The following is an 11535-nucleotide window of genomic DNA, read 5'->3' on the forward strand; positions in this document are numbered from 1 at the left end:
CGTAGCTCCTCCTTCATAGCTCTCATCGCAAAGCGAGCATCCTTGGCATCCGCAACGGCCTTCTCCAGGTCCGTCTGTTCCGCCCGGTCTTCTTTTTCAAGAAGCTTGCAATGATCAGCAGCGCTCTTCAGCTTCACGAGCATCTCGGCCATTTCCTTCTTGCTTCGGCAGTGAGCAGCCTGTTCGGCTTTCAGCTCTTCAATTGCCTTTCCGGCAGCCGCATCACTTTTCCTGGCTTGCTCCTTGGCTCGGGAAAGTTCCGCCCGAAGATTCTCCATGGCAGCAACACCATCTGCATCAAGCGCACGCATTGTAAGATACTGGCATAAAGCTCCTCTTACCAGGTGCCGCCGGAGGAATTACATACCTTGTGCCTCGTCAAGCCGCTTGTTGACAAGCGCGATGTCGGCATCTGCCATGTCAAGTTGCCGCTTTAGCTCAGCAAATTCATTAGTCCGGCTGGCCGCCGTACACTTCGCCACCTACGTATGAAGGCGGCATATTAGACCTGGGATTATGATCCTCTGTGCGCCGTCACTTTTGACAATGCACAGAGTCTCAGGGGCTACTATCTACACAGGGCGCATCTTATTTATGCGCAACTATAAAAAAGGGTACATTATTTCACGTACCTCAAAACCTGTCAGTAAACTCCTGACGGCCTCATGCAATCTGCTCTCCGCGGATGAAATCCTTTCAATCACCGTGCCCATCAATGCACGGTGCTCCTCTGAGATAGATGCTCGCCCTAGCAGATCCTTCAGTTCCCCCGACCGTGCACCGGACGGTGCCAGACTTGTCCTATGGCCTTTTTCGAAGGTCGGACGCGGAGGGCTTTGGGGGGCCATATGACTACCTTCCAGCCCTGCCGCATTCGGAGAAACCCTCCGCGACGATACCTCAGGGTCGCCTGCCTCACAAGGCGGTACAACAGGGGGAGGCATTCTGCTCTCCATCATCTTCGGAAGAAGATCCCCCGAAGACGAGCTCTGCTGAGAAGGGCTGAGGTCCGAGCTACAAGGTAAATTTTTGGTTACTTTTCTCAGATATCAAGCAAGGATTCCTCTAATTTCTTAAAAATAAAACTCCTTTCTACTTACGGCTTGGTGGAGGGCTGATCCCCTTGCGGGCATTATTCGGCCGAAGTATCCTCCGGCGCAGGACCCTCTGACGAAGATTTCTTCCCCCACTTTGAGGCCATGGTCTCCAGGTCTTCAGAGGCGGTCCTCTTCTTCCCCTGAGGAGAGGAATTTTCGATTCCTCCCTTCCGAACAGCCTCCTTCGAAGACGTGGTGGCTCCTTTGTCCCCTCCCTCGCTTTCCTCCGAAGGCACGACCTCCAACATCCTGACTAGCACGGGATCCGGTGAGGTCTCAGGGAGGGGGGCTGGACACCTGATTAGCTTTGCTTTCGCTATCCACTCCTGCTTAAAGGACAACTCTTTTAAGGGCAATTTTATGATAAATATACGGATGGCGAGTCCCGGCACAAGGCTACTTACTTGAGTATCCGGGCGATTGCAGCTCAGACCTGCGTCCTCGGTCAAGTCCGGACATGTTGCTTGTGATCCGAAGAACAATTTGTACATCTCCACGGGCGTCGCGCCCATAAAATGTTGGAGAGCTCGTGGTCCCTCCGGATTGAACTCCCACAGGCGAAGGGGGCGACGTTTGCCGGGCAGGGTTCGGCGGAATAACATGACCTGCGTCATCACGACCAGGCTAATGTCTTTTTCTAAGAGATCCCAGATGCGGCCCTTCAACAAGGGCACGTCCTTGGACGGCCCCCACTCCAGTCCTTTATTGACCCATGATGCTAGCTGTGGTGGGGGACCCGAGTGAAAGGCAGGTGGCGCCACCCACTTGGTGCCCCTGGGAGCGGTGATGTAAAACCACTCTCGTTGCCATAAGCTAGACTCCTCTTGAAAAGAGCCCTCGGGCCATGGAGCACCAGCATTTTTGCTTATAAAAGCACCTCTGCACTCCGCGTGCCGTCCCTCGATCATCAGCTCTACTTTGAAGGTCTTGAGCCATAGTCCGAAGTGAGGAGTAATACGGAGGAAGGCTTCACACACGACGATGAATGAGGAAATATGGAGGATGGACTCCGGAGCTAAGTCGTGAAATTCCAGCCCATAATAAAACATGACCCCCCTCACAAAGGGATCCGTCGGGAAGCCTAGCCCCCGAAGGAAGTGAGACATGAACACCATGCTCTCACCAGGCTTGGGAGTGGGAATGACCTGCCCTTGAGCAGGCAGCCTATGCGAGATTTCGCCGGTCAAGAACCTGGCCTCTCTCAACTTCAGCACGTCCTCCTCCGTGACGGAGGAGGGCATCCATTGGCCTCGAAGGTCGGAACCGGACATTGTCGGAGGTCCGAAGCGCCTGAAATCTGGAGCCTTGGCTGTTGGAACTCGAGGCGAAGGGCGAACTCGTTTGAGACTGAAAGAAAGGAGTAAGGCCTTGGTCTCTTTATAAGAGGTTGAATACCAAGGGCCCTCCCCGTGACCGTTTGGGGCTCGCCTTTGATCGAGAAAACATACCAACGGGCACGACTGGGTTACCCACGCCCGTATTCATGAGAATCCCGGAATAAGGGGACACGATCTCTGTTTCGACAAGACATGCCAAGGAAACCGCCTCGCTAAACACGCTGAGGTGGGACAATAAAATGATTCGAATAAGGGCTTGGTCGTGGTGTGATGTCACGCTACGGAATACGTCAGCAGATTAGATTTGTGTAAATATTATTCTCTATATGGCAATATGTGGAAACTTATTTTGCAGAGCCGGACACTATCCATGTGTTCAAAATCTTCTACGAAGTACTTGGAGGAGGAACCCGCCTTGCAATGCCGAAGACAATCTGCGCGCCAGACTCGTCGTCATTGAAGCCTGGTTCAGGGGCTACTGAGGGAGTCCTAGATTAGGGGGTGTCCGGATAGCCGGACTATACCTTCGGCCGGACTCCTGGACTATGAAGATACAAGATTGAAGACTTCATCCTGTGTCCGGAAGGGACTTTCCTTGGCGTGGAAGGCAAGCTTGGCGATACGGATATGTAGATCTCCTACCATTGTAACTGACTCTGTGTAGCCCTAGCCCTCTCCGGTGTCTATATAAACCAGAGGGTTTTAGTCCGTAGGACACAACAACCATCATACCATAGGCGAGCTTCTAGGGTTTAGCCTCCTTGATCTCGTGGTAGATCTACTCTTGTACTACCCATATCATCAATATTAATCAAGCAGGAGTAGGGTTTTACCTCCATCGAGACGGCCCGAACCTGGGTAAAAACATTGTGTCCCTTGTCTCCTGTTAATATCCGCCTAGACGCACAGTTCGGGACCCCCTACCCGAGATCCGCCGGTTTTGACACCGACAGTTATTGTGGCCTAGTTTTAAAAAAATAGGTTATTGCAGCCACTAGCTAACCGCGGAAAAAGAACTACAATGACTACAAGCAAACAAATAAACAAGACAACAAGGAAATAAATAAGCAAGCAACTAACGTTAGGCTATCATGGCTATTACACATATTACATCCACTGGGCATCAAAGTTCACCACCAGTGCAAATATAGGGAACAAAGCAGCATATCATATCCACTGGTTGTCAAAGTTGGCGACCAGCACAAATAAACGCCGCAGCAAAACAAATCCAGAACTGAAACCACTTCAGAAGATCTCAAGAAACAATATCCTGGGTACCCATAATGCTGGCAAGATTCTTAGCAAGCTTATTAACTTTCTCTTGTTTGGCGCTTAAATCCTCCAGCGCTTGCTGTTGCACCAAAAAATATGCATCTGAATTCTGCAGGGACTTCCTCAGTCGTTCAGCTTCCTATCACAGCACATCTGATCGATTTATTTCAACTTGAAGTTGAGACTCAAGAAGATGAACTGATTCAGGTAGCGAGTTCGAAGAGCTTTTGCAAGCAGTAGTGGCCAGTAACTCGAACACTACATCAAGACAGGACTTTTGGGTTCCCTCACTGTTGTCAAGATAGTTTTTATCAGCTTTCTTGGAGACCAACAGGGATGTCTCACTATCTTGAACCTTATCTGCATTACTTCCTTTACCATTGGATAACGCAGTACTGTTCTCCAATATTTTGTCCGCATTCTAAAAGAGAAACCAGCAGACACATCACATGTTTACCATGTTGTATATGAAACTCATCTTGGTAAATGAGTTCAGCAGTAAAGTGGACAGGATAACGACATGAAACAAACATATATCTATGTACCATGGTCACTTTATGGTCTATATCATTCTAGTTTTTGTTGCCAAATCAAGATAGAGACGCAGTTCAAATAATATTTGTTCAAGACAAAGCAGAATAGACAAAATATAAGTGTGGGTAACTATAGAGCAATAACAACACTTGTAATGTGCATGACATGAGAACATAACTGTTTATTCAATTGAAACTGAGATCAACATAGAGCAGGTTACAACAGCAAACCAGTTAAAGAAACAGGTTAACATACCTGTTGCACCATTGGAGTTTCATTTCCATCCTTCAAATTTGAAAATAGTTGGTATGATAAATATAGTAATGCAAGAGCAAAGGAGTATGAACCATAACTACAGAACCTGACCAGAGAACAAATCTTCTTCTCCTTTAAGAGTTGAGTTGGGATTCAGAGTGGTGGTCCTCGTGCTTTGGGCACTACAGTTCCCATACTAACTGCTCGTGTTTGGGTGCTCTTTGGTGGAGATAGTGTTGTGTCAACTGGAACTGGGTTACTATCTGCCGGGGTTGGGGTTAGAAGGGGTGTTGCTGGTTCTCTGTCCAATTGGGTAGGGGTACAATCTGCGAGAGTCTAGGTTATGTGTGGTGGATCTGGTCCTTGGGCAAGTACAACCGTGGTTCTATCTCCATCAACTGGTAGCACTATCTTTTCTGAAGACCGTGTTGTTACTCCCTTAGATACTACCATCACACTCTCCAATTCAAATGGCTGATAAACAAGAAAAGTAATTGAAAGTATAGACATTGTATGATAGACAGGTGCAATGGATAGTGGGGAATAAAAGAGGGCATGAAATAATTCATATTTATGTTGTCTAACCAAACATGATAGCATGACACAATTTCACATATATGATGGCTAACTAAACAGCATAGCATGACACAATTTCACATTATGATGGCTAACTAAAAAAGATGGAAAGACATAGTTCAAAATATGAGACTATGTAAACAGGATGACATGACATAACTATATAATGTGTTTATTAAATAGGTTGGCATGCCATAATTCACATACATTCACGGATAGAATGCCATAATTCAAAATATGATGACCGTAAACACTAAACAGGATGAGATGATATAACTATATGATGTCTTTATTAAATGGGTTGCCATGCCATAATTCAGATAGATGATGTGTATGTACTATGTAAACATGATGGCATGATATAATTCAAATATATGAGTTATATAGTAAGCAAGTAAGCAGATGGCAATCCATATATGATGTAAAAACTAAGCAATGCAAGACAACATGCATGACATGGGTAAGATAACCCTGCCAAGTTTGAGCATAGACCTCGGGGGGGGGGGAATAGCACTGGTCATCTGTCTCTGAATCCTCCTCTGAGGAGCTATCCGTAACCAGCGAGATATGCGCTTTGTTAGATAGCACAGTCTGCTCTGAAGACCTTGTTTTCACTCAAGAATTTTCCATCGCCGTGTCAAATGGCTGATGCACACGAAGAGCAGTTGAATGTACTAACATTGTTGACAAATGTAATATGTAACAAAAAAAGGATGGCCTGATATAATTTACATATAAGATGACTGGCTAAGCAGGATGGCATTGCAAAATTCACATATATGATGCCTGGCTAAACAAGATGGCGTTGCATAATTCACATAAACGATGAATAAACTAAACAGATGGCATTCGCACAAAGGATGTCTAAACTAAGCAGATGACATATTTGATGTATAAAGTAAGCAATGCAAGACACCATATGCATAATATAACCAACATCAGCATGCCAAGTTAGAGCGAAGACCTCAGGGGGTAAATAGGAGTTGTCTTCTCCTTCTGAATCCCCCTCAGAATAGATATCTTCCTCTCGATTACAATACGAAATGCGTGGAAGGGGGGATGCCTTTGTGCCTACCATGGAGCAACGTTTGCATGAAATTTTATTGCCATGCAAGGCTCGTCACTTTTGCTCTACATGTTCAGTTCCATTGTTTACAATAACTGTCATGCATAGGAATAAAACATAGTGAGATTATGTAAGGAGTGCATGCAGAAATCCAGAGTGATGGTAGCATGCAACCTGTGGATAGACCCAAAACCAATAATAGCAGGCAGATAATGGCTTTAGTTAAAAAATACAGATAATGGTTTCTTTACTGTTTGTTTCCCACCCAACATGAAACTCATAGTAGACACCGGAGATTAACCAGATAGTAGATAGATACTATTGATAGCGGCCCCGATATGTACCCCACAACCATTTAAAAACTCAAGTTTGACCATTAGTTTGGAGCTGACTCAGAGTCTAATCGGTGAACATGACGATAAAGTAGCATGTAATATTAAGCGATGCATAACCTAAGCAGACACGAAAGAGTGCGACCTCTCTTGCGGACCCGTGTAGTCCTCGAGGTCATCTGCTCGGTTTATGATGGTAATGCAGTTTTCATGGCTGCCAGCAGCGGGGAAGAAGATCTGAGGCGGTGAAAGACAGTCTGGAGGCCGGATCCCTGCTGTGCTGGACCCTTCTGTCGTTGGAGCAGCTGAGCTGGGGTGGACGACGGCGCAGCAGGAGCGGGAGAAAGCATGCAAGGTTTTCTTTGACAACTATCTGTAAGAGAAGTAATTCTATAAGGGCTCGTTTGAATTGGAGGATTCCAACAATGCAGGGATAGGAAATAGACATGAATAGGATAGGAATGCACGTGCAAAACAGAGAATTTAAAAACACAAGATTTCTGCCAATCTGGGTGTTTGATTCACAACAATTGGAAGATCACAGGATGCAAAGAAACATGGTGAGATTAAGTCAAACCACAAGAAAATGTACAGTTATAATGCTATTATGCTACTATCTCTTAGTCTTGTGCTTCATGAATAGGAATTTGAAAAGGAGGACAAGTGAAAACTAAAATTCCTACGTTTTTTTCAAGGAGACACTAAAGGAAAAAATCCGTGTGCTCAGTGGACAATATATATAACATGTGGAGTAAAAAAGAGATGCAACAAGTGTACAACCTCTTTGGTGAAGCCATGTCGATCTCAGCATGATTGGGTTGGCCGATGAGGATGCTTCAGCTAACTTTGCTGTCGGAGGAGGGGAAGAAGATCTTAGGCGTTTAGAGATGGAGCCTGAGGTACTGCTCCACTGTGATGGAGGGTTTCGTCGTTGCAGCAGCTCCGGTGAGTTGTACGATGCCGAGGCTGAAGCAGAACAAGAGAGACAATGAACAACATTAACCTAAGTGGAATTCTAATAGCATCTCCAATACATGATGTAAAATACATAACCACAAAGTGCTAGATGTAAAATACATCAGCCGCTCATCTCTGAAATTAACTGTCGAAACTAAACTTAACTGTCGAAACTGAATTTTGCTGTCGAAACTGAATTTTGCTATCGAAACTGAACGCACTAGCTAGGTGAGGCTACACGTCAGTCGACTGACTTTTTCATCTCTGGTCAGTCGATTTTGCAGCCGTTGGATACGAAATCAGGGGCCTGCGGTTCATCTTCAACCTCCATCCCCGTGAGCCGCCAACCACCACCGGCCAAACAGCAGCCCCCCGCCGCCCGCGGCTAGCGGTGCGCCGCCCCACCCGCCCCGAAAACACTCCCCACCGCCGGTCCGCCACCGCCCCGGCCATCCCTCTAGGCCCCCCCGTGCCGAGCTTTTTCTCCAGCGATCCCCACGCCACCGCCCCGCCACCGCCGGCGACCATCGCCCCCATCCTGAACCCTAAGATAGATAGTGGGGTACCTCTCCGGCGAGCCCCCCTCCCCGATGCAGCTGGTTCTTCCTTCACCCCAGCGAGCCCCCCACCCGCTGAAAATCGACTGACCCAAAAGTCGATTCAGTCAACTGAAGTGTAGCTAAATCGGAGAAGCATTGCAAGCAAGAGCAAGAGGAGAGCAGCAGCGCGAGCAAGAGCAATAGCAAGAGCAGACCAGGCAGGGTGTAACACCCTCGATGCGACTATATCTCCCACATGTCGAGGCACGACTTAGAGGCATAATCGCATTGAAGGCATATGTCGCAAGTTAGGAAATCTTCACAACATCCCATGTAATATAAATCATAAAGGGGAGATAACATAGTTGGCTTACACTCGCCACGTCAATCAAGTACATAAATAACATTACATCAACCAAACACTCATGGCCCGACTACGGCGCCAAAATAAAAGATAACCCAACATGCGACACGGTCCCGATCACCCCCAACTAGGCACCACTACTGATCATCGGGAAAGGAAACATAGAAACGTTGAGAGTCCTCGTCAAACTCCCACTTGAGCTCAAGCGCGTCTCCTGGAGCGGAATCAACAGGCCCTGCATCTGGTGTAATAGTAATCTGTGAGCCACAGGGACTCACAATCTCGCACCCTCGCGATCAAGACTATTTAAGCTTATAGGTAAGGCAAGGTAAATATGTGGAGCTACAGCAAGCGACTAGCAAATATGGTGGCTAATTTATTCGCAAAAGAGAGCGAGAAGAGGAGGCAAAGCTTGAGCGAGAAACTAGTGAACAACCTGCGCAAGCATTACTCCAACATCGTGTCCACTTCCCGGACTCCGCCGAGAAGAGGCCATCACGGTAACACACTCAGTTGATTCATTTTAATTAAGTTAAGGTTCAAGTTATCTACAACTGGACATTAACAAATTCCCATCTGCCCATAACCGCGGGCACGGCTTTCGAAAGTTCAATCCCTGCAGGGGAGTCCAAACTTAGCCCATGACAAACTCTCACGGTCAACGAAGGAATAGAGCTCCTCCCAAGATGTTCCGATCAGACTCCGTATCTCGGTTTTTCAAGACACTTTGACAGGTTAAAACAAGACCAGCAACACCGCCCGAATGTGCCGACAAATCCCGATAGGAGCCGCACATATCTCTTTCTCAAGGCAGACTCAGATTGTCTAAACTTCTGGTTGGCCAGCCCAGAGTTGCCCCTGGTAGCCACCGGCGGCTGGCAGTTTGGACCAACACTCAGAGGAGCACTGGCCCGGGGGGGGGGGGGTTAAAATAATGATGACCCTTGAGTCTGCAGAACCCAAGGGAAAGAAAAGGCTAGGTGGCAAATGGTAAAACCAAGGTTGGGCATTGCTGGAAAAGCTTTAATCAAGGCGAACTATCAAGGGGTTCCCATTATAACCCAACCGCATAAGGAACGCAAAATCCGGGAACATAACACCGATATGACGGAAACTAGGGCGGCAAGAGTGGAACAAAACACTAGGGAGAGGCTGAGCGTTCCACCCTTTACCAATTATATAGATGCATTAAGATAACATAGCAATATAATGATATCCCAACAAGTAAATAAATGTTCCAACAAGGTACGACCTCCGATCTTCACCTGCAACTAGCAACGCTATAAGAGGGGCTGAGCAAAGTGGTAACATAGCCAATCAACGGTTTGCTAGGACATGGTGGGTTAGAGGTTTGATATGGCAATTTGGTAGGCTGCAAAGCAAGTGGTGGGCATCGTAGCTTTGGCATAGCAAAAGAGCGAGCAAACTAGCATAGCAAAGATAGTAGTGATTTCGAGGGTATGATCATCTTGCCTGCACAGTTGTTAGAGTTGACTGGATCCTCGAAAGAAAACTCAACGGGCTCCTTGTTAGCGAACTCGTCTCCCGGCTCTACCCTAACAATACAAAGAAGCAACAAGGATACAATCAACCACGTGCAAGGATCAAGCAATATGATGCAAAGATGATATGCTATGCGGGATGCGATGCGGTATGCAAAATGCAAGATATGATAGGAAATGCATGAATCTGGCCTCAATTTGGAAATCCAAGTGTGCCACTGGAAAGATGAGATGAAATCGCTTGAAAACAATATAAAGAACGCCGGAATCGGAGTTACGGTTTGGAAATGGCAATCGATTCAAATATGGCACCGGTCTGCGATTTACAGCAAGTAGGCATCTAAATGCAATGAGATGAACATGCTACAGCACCCAAACATGACAACAAAATACATGGCAGGGATGCATTCAAGATGCTTAACAAAAGTCTAGCACTAAGCTACGACCAATTCATCCATTAACAGGTTCAAACAAGCATGGCAAAAATGCATATGGCAAACAGATCTCAGACTTAGTGAAATTAACACTTGTCTGGAATTTCAGATCAGATAGCACTCTTCGGAGCAACAAAACTACATGCTACAGGACCTAAACATGGCAACGTAAAGCATGGCATGGAGCTACTCAAAGAGCTTAACAAAAGTCCCTTAGTGACCTTGAGCCAAAAGGGATCAGAAAATGCAAGTGCAAGCATGTGAACATAGCAAAAACATAATCAGATCACAGACTTAGTGAAAACTGGAGCATGCTGAAACATAACTCAAGTAGGCATGTTTACGAGCTCGATGCACTCACTACGGTGCAAGTCATAACAAGCTAAGCATACACCCATTGAGAACACACAAAATGCAAGCTAGACATGGCAAGAACAATAGCATGGCATGCACGGATCAACTACAACATCATCGGAAAAATTGCAAACAAGTTGACAATCTGCCCAGATTCACAAAGTAGCAAAAGTAGAGCTCGATTGACTCAAGCTAGGGTGCTCCATAATAGCAAACAAAGACATGGATGGATATAGCACTACAATATTAACAAAACTCCCTTACTGATCATCCTCAAAAGAGGCACCGATCTCTAGGAAACAACATGAACATATGGCATCATAAGATAAACAGCTCAAGGACTTGGTGGAATTGCTAAGTCCCTGAAAACAGAATTAGCAAGTGCACCACTTTGCAAGCTTGCACTAGTCACCACACACATCACAAAAATACATGGGTTGCACCTCTGGAAAGATGACAAAACCCTTAACAAAACATATGTAGAGCATCAGGGCATATCATGCACACATTAATCATGGCAAAAATGACAAAAACCTAAATGGAGCAGCAGATCTGACAATTATCCCAAGTAGCCCTCTTCTAAAAGCATTTCGGGCATCAAGATGAACTCAAATGAAAATGATGCAATGGAATGAAATGATGTGCTCTCTGAGATGAACATTTTGATATGATATATGCATGAATCGGAGCTACGGATGCAAAGATATAACATGAAGAAGAAGGGCATATGGACTAAGGTTTCGGGACAAAAAGTCAACCGAGACGAATTAGATCTGAGATCTGCACTGTAGCAGCACTGTAGATGGCGGCGCGCGCGACCCGAGGATGGCCGGCCAGAGTCGTGGTTCTCGCCGGAGAGAGGGTCGCCGGAGTGAGGGGGGTCGGAGAGGGTGTCAGGACGGAGGCACGGCGAGGC

This window comes from Triticum dicoccoides, chromosome 6A (genome assembly GCF_002162155.2).
Source record: "Triticum dicoccoides isolate Atlit2015 ecotype Zavitan chromosome 6A, WEW_v2.0, whole genome shotgun sequence".
Lineage (NCBI taxonomy): Eukaryota > Viridiplantae > Streptophyta > Magnoliopsida > Poales > Poaceae > Triticum > Triticum dicoccoides.